Source organism: Ixodes scapularis, unplaced genomic scaffold, assembly GCF_016920785.2.
Source record: "Ixodes scapularis isolate PalLabHiFi unplaced genomic scaffold, ASM1692078v2 PGA_scaffold5__190_contigs__length_132052651, whole genome shotgun sequence".
In the NCBI taxonomy this organism is placed as follows: domain Eukaryota; kingdom Metazoa; phylum Arthropoda; class Arachnida; order Ixodida; family Ixodidae; genus Ixodes; species Ixodes scapularis.
The window spans coordinates 108948154-108960521 of record NW_024609880.1 but is presented as its reverse complement, the minus strand read 5'-3'; the positions used below and the strand labels follow the sequence as shown (position 1 = coordinate 108960521).

At 45.5% G+C, this 12368-nt stretch overlaps 1 pseudogene; it reads right to left on the bottom strand.

Annotated features, from left to right (window-relative positions):
• Positions 1–5580: 5580 nt before the first annotated feature.
• LOC120842704 lies at positions 5581–9575 on the bottom strand (annotated as a pseudogene).
• Between the last annotated feature and the right edge of the window lie 2793 nt (positions 9576–12368).

The window sequence follows — 12368 nt, the reverse complement described above, 5'->3', positions numbered from 1 at the left end:
ATTTCAAGGAGCAAAAATTAATTCCGGTACTTAACTTCCAGGGACAGTAAAATTAAAGCTAGATTACCGTATATGACTTGAAATATTCGTTTCGTTTTTTTCCCGTAGTTGTATATATTTTACCTGAATCGAAAAATTTTCAGTCTGGTAGGTCGCCTAAAGCACCCGTGACGGTTACAACTTTACGTCGCACTATTAAAAGTCGAATCTCGTTGTGCTCTTGAACTTAAGAATTAATTACAGTGCATTAGGTCATAAAAATGGGCACGTCCTCGACACATATATTCTGAAATCTCGTTTGCACAATGCCTTTCACAATATATATGATGGCGACACAACTGAACTAGAAGCAATAATATTTTCGAAATGCTAGGAAAGCTTTAGAACAAACCCTTTCAGTGTACCTTCTACAGAAACACTGAGCGGCAATAACAACGCTTGCTTTGCTGACCCATATCGTTTGCATTCAGCACCGTGATGCAGGAGAATACTTCTGCAGAAAAGAGTGACCTTATCACTCATTTCAGGATCTGATATAAAATAGCGCGTATCGAAATGAACATTTTCGACATAGCTTAGCGTTTGAGGTTTGTTCTTGGCAAGAAGCCGGTCAATTCAATTTGCAAATAAGCGTCATCCTTGTTCTTTTGTGTTCTTTTTTTCTGTTAAACAGGGCAAAGTAGTACTCCATAGTCTACTCGACATCGCAGCATACTTAACGGCTCACTCTCTAACGGCCTGCGTCTGCAATCGTCATAGTTTTGCCACGCGCCAATGTGTACTTTGTTTTCATCCAGACCGCAGACACTTAAAATTGTTTTCCATATAAAAAAGAGAGGCCACATACTTCTATATGTTTGGGAAGTTGAATATGGGTCAGGAACTTTCAAATCACTTATAGACGTGCCTATCGAGGATAAAAACGCCAGTAAAGATTTGCAGAGTATGTTTCGAATAATTTGGGGGTGCACGTACTTATGATGTATATCTTTAGTGTGATCGGTCCTTTATTTGTGTTGTCAAGTCTTCAGGCAGTAATAGACTATTTCTTTTTATCCTTAATAAATTTGACTCTACGAAGTTCAGATCCTCCCGTGTCGCTTGAGACCGACAGGGGAGGGCGATACTCGAAAATAAGCCATCTGTTGCGTCTGCGGAAATGTTTTTTTTTTTTTTTTCCCGCTGTTTGACAGTGTGAAACACCGTGCGCTGGGTATGCTAGAAAGGACTGTGTGCTCACGTTATAGACCTGAAGGCAAATACACGAAATGTACAAGAAGAGAGATAATAAATGGTATTCTTCTAAATAATCCGATACACGAAGCCCTACTGTAAAAAGAAATATATTGAGATGCATGTTCTAAACTTAAACACGTTTGGCGGAACTCGATCTGGTTGGGCCAAAAATTCGAGAAATACAAACCTTCACCAACCAAGGAGTATACAGCAGTTCGAGCGTCTTTCGTTGCCTGGCTGCATGGGCGATGTTGTTGCTCGAGCCATGGAGGAGGAAGTGGCCAAGAGATCTGTCAGGGCTACCCATCTGGCTCCTGTTGGAAAGTTTTCGACCGGCATCACGTAAGCTTGGTTTGTGGTAAGAGTGAAAGGCAAGTGGATGCAGTTTTCCAACCAATGCACAAGAATGCAGGAACCTTTTGTGCCAGATATCCCCGCCCACATGCTGAAGCTGTAGCAGGAATTTCGTTCTCAGGCGTTATTGTAACCGGACTGGCATTGAGGCACGGCTGAGAGGAAACGATGAATGTTTTCCGGGCAATCTACTGACGGCCAACCTCACGTAAGAACTCGGCAGAGCTAGAAGACAAGGGGCCGATCATTGATCTACAAGTGCATAAGTCGCGAGCTGACAAGGACGGACGTTTTTGATGGGGAATGCAAGGTGTTACATGCAGTACCATGCTCGTGAACACTGGTAAAAAGTCGATTTAGTGAGGCATGTTGTCTTAAAGCAAATAAAGGGATCTCGAACGTCGTACAGACGTTTACAGGATGTTCACTGTGTACGGCAAGAGGCCACGTAGCACCAGTCACGGCATCATCTGAACTTACGCTCTGCTTCGGCATGTAAGAATTATGGCATATCATCTATGTCGCATATATATTTGAAGAATGTATTACGTTGCTCGATTTTTTTCAGAGCACGTGGTTCCTCAATGAATCCAAAGTTTCAAACCTTGAGTTCGAGTGAGTAAAGCATTATTCTGGGCATCTGACGAGCGCTTCTGGGAAACATTGCTCTTGTCAACTTGTCATCTGCTCTTCAACTCTGGCTTCCCCACGAAGCGAAGCCATTTTTTATACGACTGATCGTAATTAGTGCACAAGGTAACGCGGTCACCGAAAAAAACAAAAACATGTAACACGTTCCCATATTTCCAGGCGTTACTGTTCGAATAAAACTCGTAGATTTTTGTATTGAATGCGTACCCGTCCGCATTGTCAACCTAACCGATGAAGCTGTACACATCAGAAAAGGCTGTCGACCGGCAATGTGGTCTTATGTTTTGTGAACCTCAGAACCTTGTGAGCGGATACAACTCAGGGGAAGCGAATTGAGTTGGCAATATTTTTGCTGAAACCGGCAAACCGCTCCAAGCAACACCTCGATCTACTTCAAGAAGAGTCATTTTTTGGTTTAATCAACGACTACATAGACCTGGGGTGGCCAAACTGTGAGTCGCGAGCCGCACGCGGCTCTTCGCGGGTTCAACTGCTGCTCGCGGCTCCCTGGTAAGGTTGCCTCAACCACTACACTCCCTATTTGATGCAGTGCTAGATCAGAAGGAAATATATATGAAAACATATAGCTTGTGTTTTGGCGGCCTTGTGCCTACCTGCACAGATCGGATCCAACGGATAAATGGCATTGGGGTCAGTGACATAATAAGCAGCAGCTTTAAGAGTGGAAATCAACGTGGCCGCCAACTGAAATATTTGAAATTATAAAAAAAAAAATGCCGCGTCTCCTTTTTTATTGCAGCTCTTCAGTTGAAATGGCTCTCTGCATATGTCTGTCTGGCCACCCCTAACATAAACGTTATCTCTTCTTTCCCTTTCAAAATGGACGCAAGGGCGCTACTCACAACCGCATAGATGTTGGTGACGCTGTTCCGATGAACCACCCACCGAGAAGTATTTCATTCGGACACTAAGAGAGCGGTACCTAGCGGTTGGCGGTAACTATAATTTTCTGATTCACGCAAAAAAAAAGGATATAAAAGTAAGAATATAACAGGAAGCGTAGACACAGAACAACGAGGCAATTAATAATTGCAATGATACAAACTAATCCATTCATTTATTTTATCAGTTCTGTTTACTAGCGGTCTCGCAGTTGTACACAAAATAAAACAAATAAACGCCGTCCAAGTGGTCCATGCACAATATGAAAAATGGAAGACAAGATATGTCCATGTTTTGTCTTGTCGATTTTATATTTTATATATATAATCGGTGAATTTCTACAAAAAATGGCCTACCAGGCCATTTCAGATAATGGATCGCATAATGCTGTTTCATTTTTCTGTCTTATTTTTATTGTTATACCTATAATCACTGTCCATATCTCTTATTAACGTTTGATGCCCTGCAGGGCAAAACATATTTGTCTGGTTAGAGCTGCGCTGCCTTTCTCATGGCCGCTATATGTATAAAAGTTTATTAAGTCTTACCTTCTTGACTCATTCTAATCTTAAATGACCATAAGAAATTTATGTTTTATAATGGTGCCATTCAAAGGTTTCAATCGAAACTACATATTACAGGACAAAACCAGTATTCGCTTCTGCGCACTGCCGCATTTGACTATTGCTTTGTGTAGCGCGTTCTCAGCAAGTGGTCACCCTCTTCTACCGAATATTAGGCGGAGCCCTTGCGTTCAGAGCCCACTAACTCGGCATTTTTCGCCTGGGTGATGAGCGCTGGAGAAATTGTATGGTCGTTCACAGGTTAAGAATGCAATTAAAGCTCCAACTTCAACGCGGGATTTCAACTTTCGGTAATGCTCCGGCTTGCGCAACCAAAACAGGTACGATGCCGACGAGCGCGTGCTGGAGTCGGAGCTTCATAACTCAACCCCCGAGACTGCAGGAAGCAAAAAGAGCACTGCCACACACAGAGTGTCTATTGTAATGGTTGCCACTGTGTGTCACAAAGCGAGAGTTCTCGCCTAAAAGAGCGGTCCATATCAGACGGCAGGGAAGGTCTGCAGCGATCTGTAGCTGTTTTCTTGTGCAGGTCCGGTAGTCGTTTAGAATTCCTTCTTACGATGCCAGGCTACTCGTTTTCATGCTAGTTGCCCAAGCTTAGTTGCATTGATGTACTTGTGTCTGAGGGACATACCGATGTACTATACTTGGACTTCGATTCGGTCTATCTGTTGTCCCAGGTTGCAGAGAACCCACAGCGAGAGTGAGTACACATGTTGAAAGGGGAGTGATTCGGGAGAAACAACCGAAATGTGACAATAGTTTGGTCTTGGAAAATTGATGAACAAAATGTGACGCCGCAAGCGAGCTGTACGAGATCACTAACTAACTCGACGCCTGAGACTGCCGGAAGTAAAATCGACACACACACAAGAATGTTATAGAAGCTCCAAAAGAACCTTTTATAGCATTCTTTACTAGTCAATATAATTTTTATCAGTCATTTTATGATAAATATAACATTAGCTGAGATTGGCGATAATAAACAAAATGTAGACAACCATACAGTAACAAGGTATATCGAATGTTTACGGTGGGAGCAGTGGTTAAAGACATAGCGTACGAATACGCTTATTATTTAGAAGCAAAGTTTCCCACCATTTTCGTTTTTGCATAGACGCCTAGAGCGTGCTCATCACGTAGGCCCGGACATCGACTCATACGCACCTCGACTACTTAATGGGCGGTGCCGTTGTCGTCAGTCCCCCAATCTCCCGAAAACAGCAAAGGAAAGAGGCGACAGCAAAGAGCCGAGGAGGACAACCGTGCTGTTTGCGTGGTTGACGTCCCAACTGAAAACGGACGCGCGCACAGCAACTTTCACGACATATGCCACGAATGTCGCTGTTGTTCGTCATACCCATGGAACTATGTTTCTCGGACCTTAAAATGACCAAGAGGTTTTCATTATTTTTATGGCGCTAAAATAGCAAGAGCTGCGACATTAATCCATTCTGCGTTAAACTCATTAGGACCGTTATCGATAATATTGCACAAAACTCATAACATATCAACTTATTTTTAAGCTGTGACTTGTTACCCCAAAATGTGAAACCAGCTTTATAATGTGTTATTTTCGGAGAACGTGAAAAAAATATTCTGAACTATTGCAGACATATATCTTTTCTTCCTTATTTTTGCCTACAGGGCTCGGAAAGATATTTTGATACGTCTTGAAGATTTCTTGTAAAACTTTATCTACTAACAAATTTTCAAATTAGTTTATTCGAAGAGGTAAATTCGAAGAATCAGCTTGATTGTGACAAAAATAAGTTATACTAGAAAATATTGAAGAACGACTTTTAACTCTTGGTAGTTTTATTGGTTTCAGCAAAGATTATTACTGCTTTAGTCACGAAACGTCTCCTTTTATTGGCAACTCTTGTAGCTAAAATGTAACAGTTTACAATATTTCACTTTTTTCTTTAAAGCATAGAATGCCTTCTAACAGAACTTCCAATTTCGAGAGGTAGGCCTGTCGGCCGTCCGTCCCTCTGGCTGTGGCTTAGCGGCTAAATTTAGAGTCGAAATTTACTTTAGTTTTTATACACCAATCAAGGTCCTGTCGTACGTTACTGGAAGTGTGGGAAGCATATTCCTACTAAATTTAACAGAAAATTTTTCTTTGTGGATATACCTAAACATTGTTCACCAACAGGTCACTGTTTGCCCACAACAGGTGTGGCCACTGCTCGCGCGCAGAAATCAGATTCTATTGAAGTGACGCGTGCGCACATGCACACTGCGGGAGCAGAGACACCACAGTGCCGTGGCGGCAGAGAGTTCAATATATGTATATAAACCAATGATGGGCCAAGTGACACCACGAATTAAGACTGTAACTTCCCGTCTGGTAGCACCGTGTCATAGTGTCAAGTCGTAATGGCATGCGACGTCCCTTGATGTGGCACTTTGTACGCCCTGTGACACACCATGTTGTCACGTACCTTGTCGTCATAACACGTGACGTGTGTCATGTGATGTGCCTTCACGTGACACTACGACGTGACAATGTGATGGCCCGTGACGTCAGATCAGGTCAAGGGACATCCCGATGTCACGTGGAACCATAACTTGACGAAATGACGTCACGTCACGTGACATCAAGTGAAAGACACAATTTTAGTTAATTCACTTCTTGTGCATTTTTTTTTGCGTTTTACTTCTCGATAGAACGGTTCAATGTCGTCTAAAAATATTTGAACGATCGCTCCCTAAACACTGCAAACCATGTTTTAAAGACGTGAGCAGCTAAAAGTGGCTTCCATTATTTTGTGTAAATTAAAGGCGGAAAAAAGCAGGATATTTTTATAAGGTGTTCGAAGTTTGGCGCCGGTCGTGAGGATCATACAGGAAGTGGCGCCATCTGACAGATGCAATGAAAAACTGAGGCAATCCTCAAGCCGCTTCAGCCCGACGGCGTCCTCTCATAAGACTCGCCCCGCCCCGGCGCAAGCGCCATCGGCGCCGTGCCGAACTCGGGATGGTGTGGGGATGGTGGAGTGTTCGGACTTGAGTTTTACAGGGTGATTCAAGGAGACGCTAGGCTCTTTAAATCTACCGCAAATTCGGTTTCTTAACCTATAGCGCTACGACTTTGTGCAGCGTTGCCCACAGATGGTGCTTTTTTTTTTTTTTGCAAAATTTGCAAAGAGCGAATTTACCTGAGGAAAAACTAAAGAAAGAAAAAGGCTTAGCTCCTATGAAAACGCAGCAACGCCACCGGCCTTCAAACAACACGGCACTGTTTCGCAAGGGAGACAAGAGATGGCGCAAGCGGTCGCGACGCCAATTTCCGCCAACGTACAAGCATACGACTACGAGAGCCGGCGTATTTAACAGACAAGGAATTGCAGTTCCTTGTTTTTACCGCGCCTGTTTTTGTTTCTGCGACTGTCGCCACCTGCGGAACGCGCGCCGCTTTTGAGTCGAAAAGATAGCCTGCTCAAGACACTGGCTCACGGCGCCGCATGCTCGTTCGTTGACGGCGTTCGTTGCGACATCTCTTGTCTCCCGTGCGAAACGGCGCCGTGTTGTTTGAAGACCGGTGGCGTCGCTGCGTTTCCATAGGAGCTAAGCCTTTGTCTTTCTTTACTTTTTCCTTACGTAAATTCGCTCTTTGCAAATTTTACAAAAAAAAAACAAAACAAAAAAAGCACCATCTGTGGGCAACGCTGCTCAAAGTCGTAGCGCGATAGGTTAAGAAACCGAATTTGGCGGTCGATTTAAAGAGCCTGGCGTCTCCCTGAATCACCCTGTACAACTTCGCACAGTGCGGGCATTTTTCTGCATAAGCAGAATCAAATTGTTTTAAAACTGTCGGGCACAGCACGGTTTTGGTGTAGAGACGGAGGAGTGTGCGTTCTTCCGCCTTTGTAAGGCCTCACGGCACATAGGATAAATTGCGGGACCGAATCAGTTTAATTGATTAATTTCTCGAAAAAGTGAAGGCCGGATTAGGTTCGGGATCCGTTTCGGAAGGGTCTGAAGGCGTTGCCCGGAGAGTGAGCGCACGGGCGGCGGCGTCTGTCGGTTTCATTGCCTTCGAGGCCCTTGTGAGCAGGAGCCCAGACGATCGTTTGAGACGCGGGGGCCCCGAAGTAGTCGCTATCTTTAAGGTTGCGGTAGGCAAAGAGAGGAATGTACGCATGTTCAATATTTCTGCAGGCCCCTTTCGAGTCGGTGATGATGACTCGCGAGGTCCTGGGCTGCGGCGGCTAGAGCGACGGCGATCTCTTCCGCATGTGTTATGTCTTAAACGTTAGGCCGTTCACCGCGACGTTTTGGTGGACGACTGCGGCCGTGTACCATCCCACCCCCTTCATGGTGAGGGCCGGAGGCGTCAACGCAGATGATTCCGGGTTTGGTCCCATAGTGGCGGGCCAGTGGCGCCTCCCGCGCATGGCGCCTGCCACTATGGTCGTCACGTGTGATGTTTGCTAGAAGAGTGTGCACGTGCAGGGGCGTATGTCTACACCGGAATGCGTACGCGCTCTTCCGTCAGTGTTTGGGGGGTGAATGTGCAGTCGGGGTAGTAGACGGCGTCCCGACGGCGTCTCTGAAAGTGTTGCATATTGATTGCTCAAGTGGCCCTCCCGGAGTGTTTACCATCCCCAGGCCCATAAGGCGCAGGTTGGACGTGTTCATCGGAAGATCAAGGGCACGCTTGTACATTTTTCTGAGAAGCGCCTCAAGGGCGGTCTCGTCAAATTTGCGCAGGTGGAGGTAAGGAGTCGAGAAGAGGGCTCGACTGGGAACGAATGAATGTGCCAGCCGCTAGGCGTCTTTGCATCGTAACCCCCTGCGTTTGTTGGAAACCCGGAGGACCATTCGGGCCCACCTGCTCCCCCACCTTGCGCAGCTTGGCTAGTGCTGTGTCATCTCGTCAATGTTTGTGGATCAAGAGACCAAGCACTCTAATCTCATCATGTTCGGGTATCAGGCCGCTGGCCAGGGATAGGTTCATTTTTGGTGGTGCACCTAGGTGACGGGCGAATGTGCACAAATTCGGATTTGGACGTCGAGCACTAAAGTCCGCAGCGGCAGGCGTAGGCGTCCATGATCTCCGCAGCTTGCCCCAAGTTGGCCTCCATGTCTCCAGCCGAAACGTGTTTGGCCCAGATGGTTATGCCGTCGGCGTAGAGCATATGCTGGACGTCTTCGAGCTTCCCCAGCTGAGCCGGAAGTTTCATCATGGCCAGTTTGAAAAGTAACGGCGATAGGACCGTGCCCTGCGGGGTTCCCCTCGTTCCCAGTTGAAAGGGGCCGTGTTTTTCGTCTTGTATTCCGATTAGAGATTGTCGATCCGGGAGAAATTACTTGATATACTAAAAGCTGTTATGTCCACAGTTGGTCTGGGAGAGATGTTGCAGGGTGATTTCGTGTGTGACGTTGTCGAAAGCCCCCTTCAAGTCTAGGGCGAGTACTGCCTTATCGTTGAGGGTGTTCGACAGGGTTGAGAATTCCTCGGTCGAGTTGAAGCAAAATATCCTGCGCGGACCGGTGCTGGCGAAAACCGAACATGGTTTCTGCGAATGAATTTTGGTTTTTCAGAAACTCAGACAGCTTGTCCTGCACCAACGTGTCCATCAGCTTCCCCGCACAAGGCGTGAGAGAGATGGAGCGGAGGTTGTCTGTGTTTATGTCTTTCCGGCGTTTGGACTGAAAGTTATTAGAGCGGGCTTCCATTCGAGTGGTAGGGGTGCCTCACCAAGCCATATCGATTTGATAAAAGCGAGGAGGTTTGATAGGCGGGGTCGGGAAGATTGGCAAGCGGTTTCACGGTCATCATGTCCCGGCCCGTGCCGTTCCTCGTTTCATTTTAGTCAGGGTCGCCTTCAGGATGTGCAGCTGGAACGGTTGATCCAGCTTCGCTTTCTCTGAACCTGCATACATGTACACGGGCCCGATAACGCTATCGCTTTCCACCTTTAAAAGCTAACATTTTTTTTATTGTATCAATATAAGATACATTTATTTTAATTTTTTTATTGCAACCAGGACATTTTTATGGCCATGTGAATTGATGCAATGTCCAGGACATTTTTGTGACCATGTGAATTGATGCAATGTCATCCAAATATAAAAAATGGCCGCATCTCCACGTGGTGAATGATGATGATTGGAGGAAAGCTCTGGCGGTGCTGATGATACTGATTTTGTTCATAGGTAGTGTAGATGGTGCTGATTTTTTTTTTTTTTTATTGCTCATAGGTAGTGCTGAGTTCCGGGTAGCGTTGGTATGGATCGTGGTAATATACGCATTTGAGCATTTGACCGTTTCGCCCTCTCGTCTATAAACGTTGAGCCAATGCATGCAAAGTTTAACGTGATTATATACGCATTTGACCGCAGCCGCCTTTCTTGTATAGACGTTGAGCGGCTACATGCAGTGTTTCATCCATGACATCCCCAGCTCTTGAGGTCCTACCACATCTCAGAGCCCGTACTCGTCCCGCAGTCGTGGCCGAGTGGTTAAGGTGATGAACTAGAAATCCATTGGCGTCTCCAAGCACAGGTTCAAATCCTGTCGACTGCGCAAACATTTTTTTTTCTTTTTTAAGAAGACAGATGGGATGGCAATCGATGTGAGGACGGACGCCGAACGGAGAAGGCTAGACCCTAAGGACCTTCGCCCCTAAAAAGGTTGCGTTTGTGTTTCACGTTCTTATAATCGAACTTCTCTGGAGTGTGTTGTAGATATTGGGCGCTATCGGGCAGAAAACCATAGCGAGCAAATTTCTCCCGTGGAAGCGTCTGATGTGATAGTGACACATTCACCCACATTGTTTTCCGGCGTGATTGTCGACAACGCCACCGGCCGCCATAGGGTACGTTGTTTCACTTTTTAATGCATATTTGCATTAAGGCCAGTCGGCTTGTACATTAATATGAATTTAGACTGTGATTGAATTGCCTTTCACCTGAACATGTGGAGATTTATTCGTCAAAAAATCTTGACGAGCACCTACCTGGATTATGCAGGAACTCGTAACAGAGCATTCGCTAAGTCGAATATTTAGGGCTTGTCTATATTACGAAGGTATTTGCCTCTGTAAAGTTCACTTCACTTGTTGGGTGAGAAGTACAGCAGACTGGACGATTAGGAACTGCAAGCTGGTTTTAGAAATCATCGGCGGTTATTTCGAACTGGTATTGTTTTTATAATTACTGTAGTAGTGCGGTAGTTTTACAGCAGCCACTATACATTTACACACATTTTTAAATGTGGTGTTCGAAAGGAAGGTATAGCAGGCAAGTCCCTTTCCTGTAGAATTTTTTGTTTTCAAATTTAAGTTAGTTACTGATAGAGTTACTGCAGATTCTATTGGTATGGTATTTGGAGTGTGCTCCAAACTTATACTTCGAGCCTGCTAAATCACTGATTTATTTACTTGCACACTTGAGCATTTGTTAAAATATTTATTTCATAAAAATGAGCCCGAGAGAGTTACCCAGGTGGTGTCCCCAGTGACAATTATCGTAAGGCACGCGAGCAGATATTTTTCTTTGTAAATAGCTATTTGCAACGTGAACGATTGAAAGCGTCACAGTGGCCGGCCTTCCACGATTGGCCGAATTATGACGTCGCCAAAGGATTTCTCATCGTCGGAAATAAGAGTAATGCAAGGACTAAATTGTGACTCTTTTAGCAGTGTTGGTTTAAGAGTGCCATCATTTCAAGCTTCCACTATGCTAATTACAAACACCGAAGATCTTGTCGGTCGCAAGGTAATGATGTCAGCAGAGGGAACCAATGGAGGGCGCCATTAAAACATCTCTCCGCAAATATTTCGTGGCAGGTAAAGACTTTAGGGGAAGCTACTCCCATTTATTTATACCTTAACAAATCAAACGCTGGAGACGAGGTCACCTCCCCTCCAGCGTTCCCTCTGCTCAAGTAGAAATTGGTAAGAGGAGCTTCCCCTAAACTCGTAACCTGTCACTGACTATAGTATAGGATTTGAACATCAATATTTCCTTCAACTCAACATTAAACTTAAGATCTAGTTGTCTACGCCACGGGTGGCCAAAGATACATATGCAAAAAGGTACAAACATATTTAAATATTTCAATATTTTTTTTAAAGGTCACCTTGCAGGTCGCTCTTGAGGTCCGCCTAGAGGACACCTCAAGGATGACGTCTAGGACGACGTCGATGGCGACGTCTTAGAGGACGACTTCAAAAGCGTCTAGAACGACCTCCAAGACGACCTCTAGTGCGACCTCAAGGACAACCTCTAGGACGACCTTAAGGAAGACCTGAATGACGACCTCGAGTGCTACGTCCTAAGGGACGACGTCAAAGAATATGTCTAGGATAAGCTCGAAGAGACCCTCTAGGGTGATCTCAAGGACGATTTCTAGGACGACCTCAAGAATGACGTTTACGGCGACGTCGAGGACAGCGTCTGGGACGACCTCTAGAAGGACCTCTAGAATGACGTCGAGGTTGACGTCAAAGTCGTCAGGTCCTTCGAAGAGGGTGCGGAGGTGAAGGAATTACCTACTGCCACTCGCTCAGCATATGCGCGGCGCAATGGGGTACAAGCACAGAGAGCAGAAATGGTCTACTGTGCATAACTTCTGCGCATGAGGAGGCTAGAAAGGTCCACGAAAACGGATAGGGGGGGGGGGGG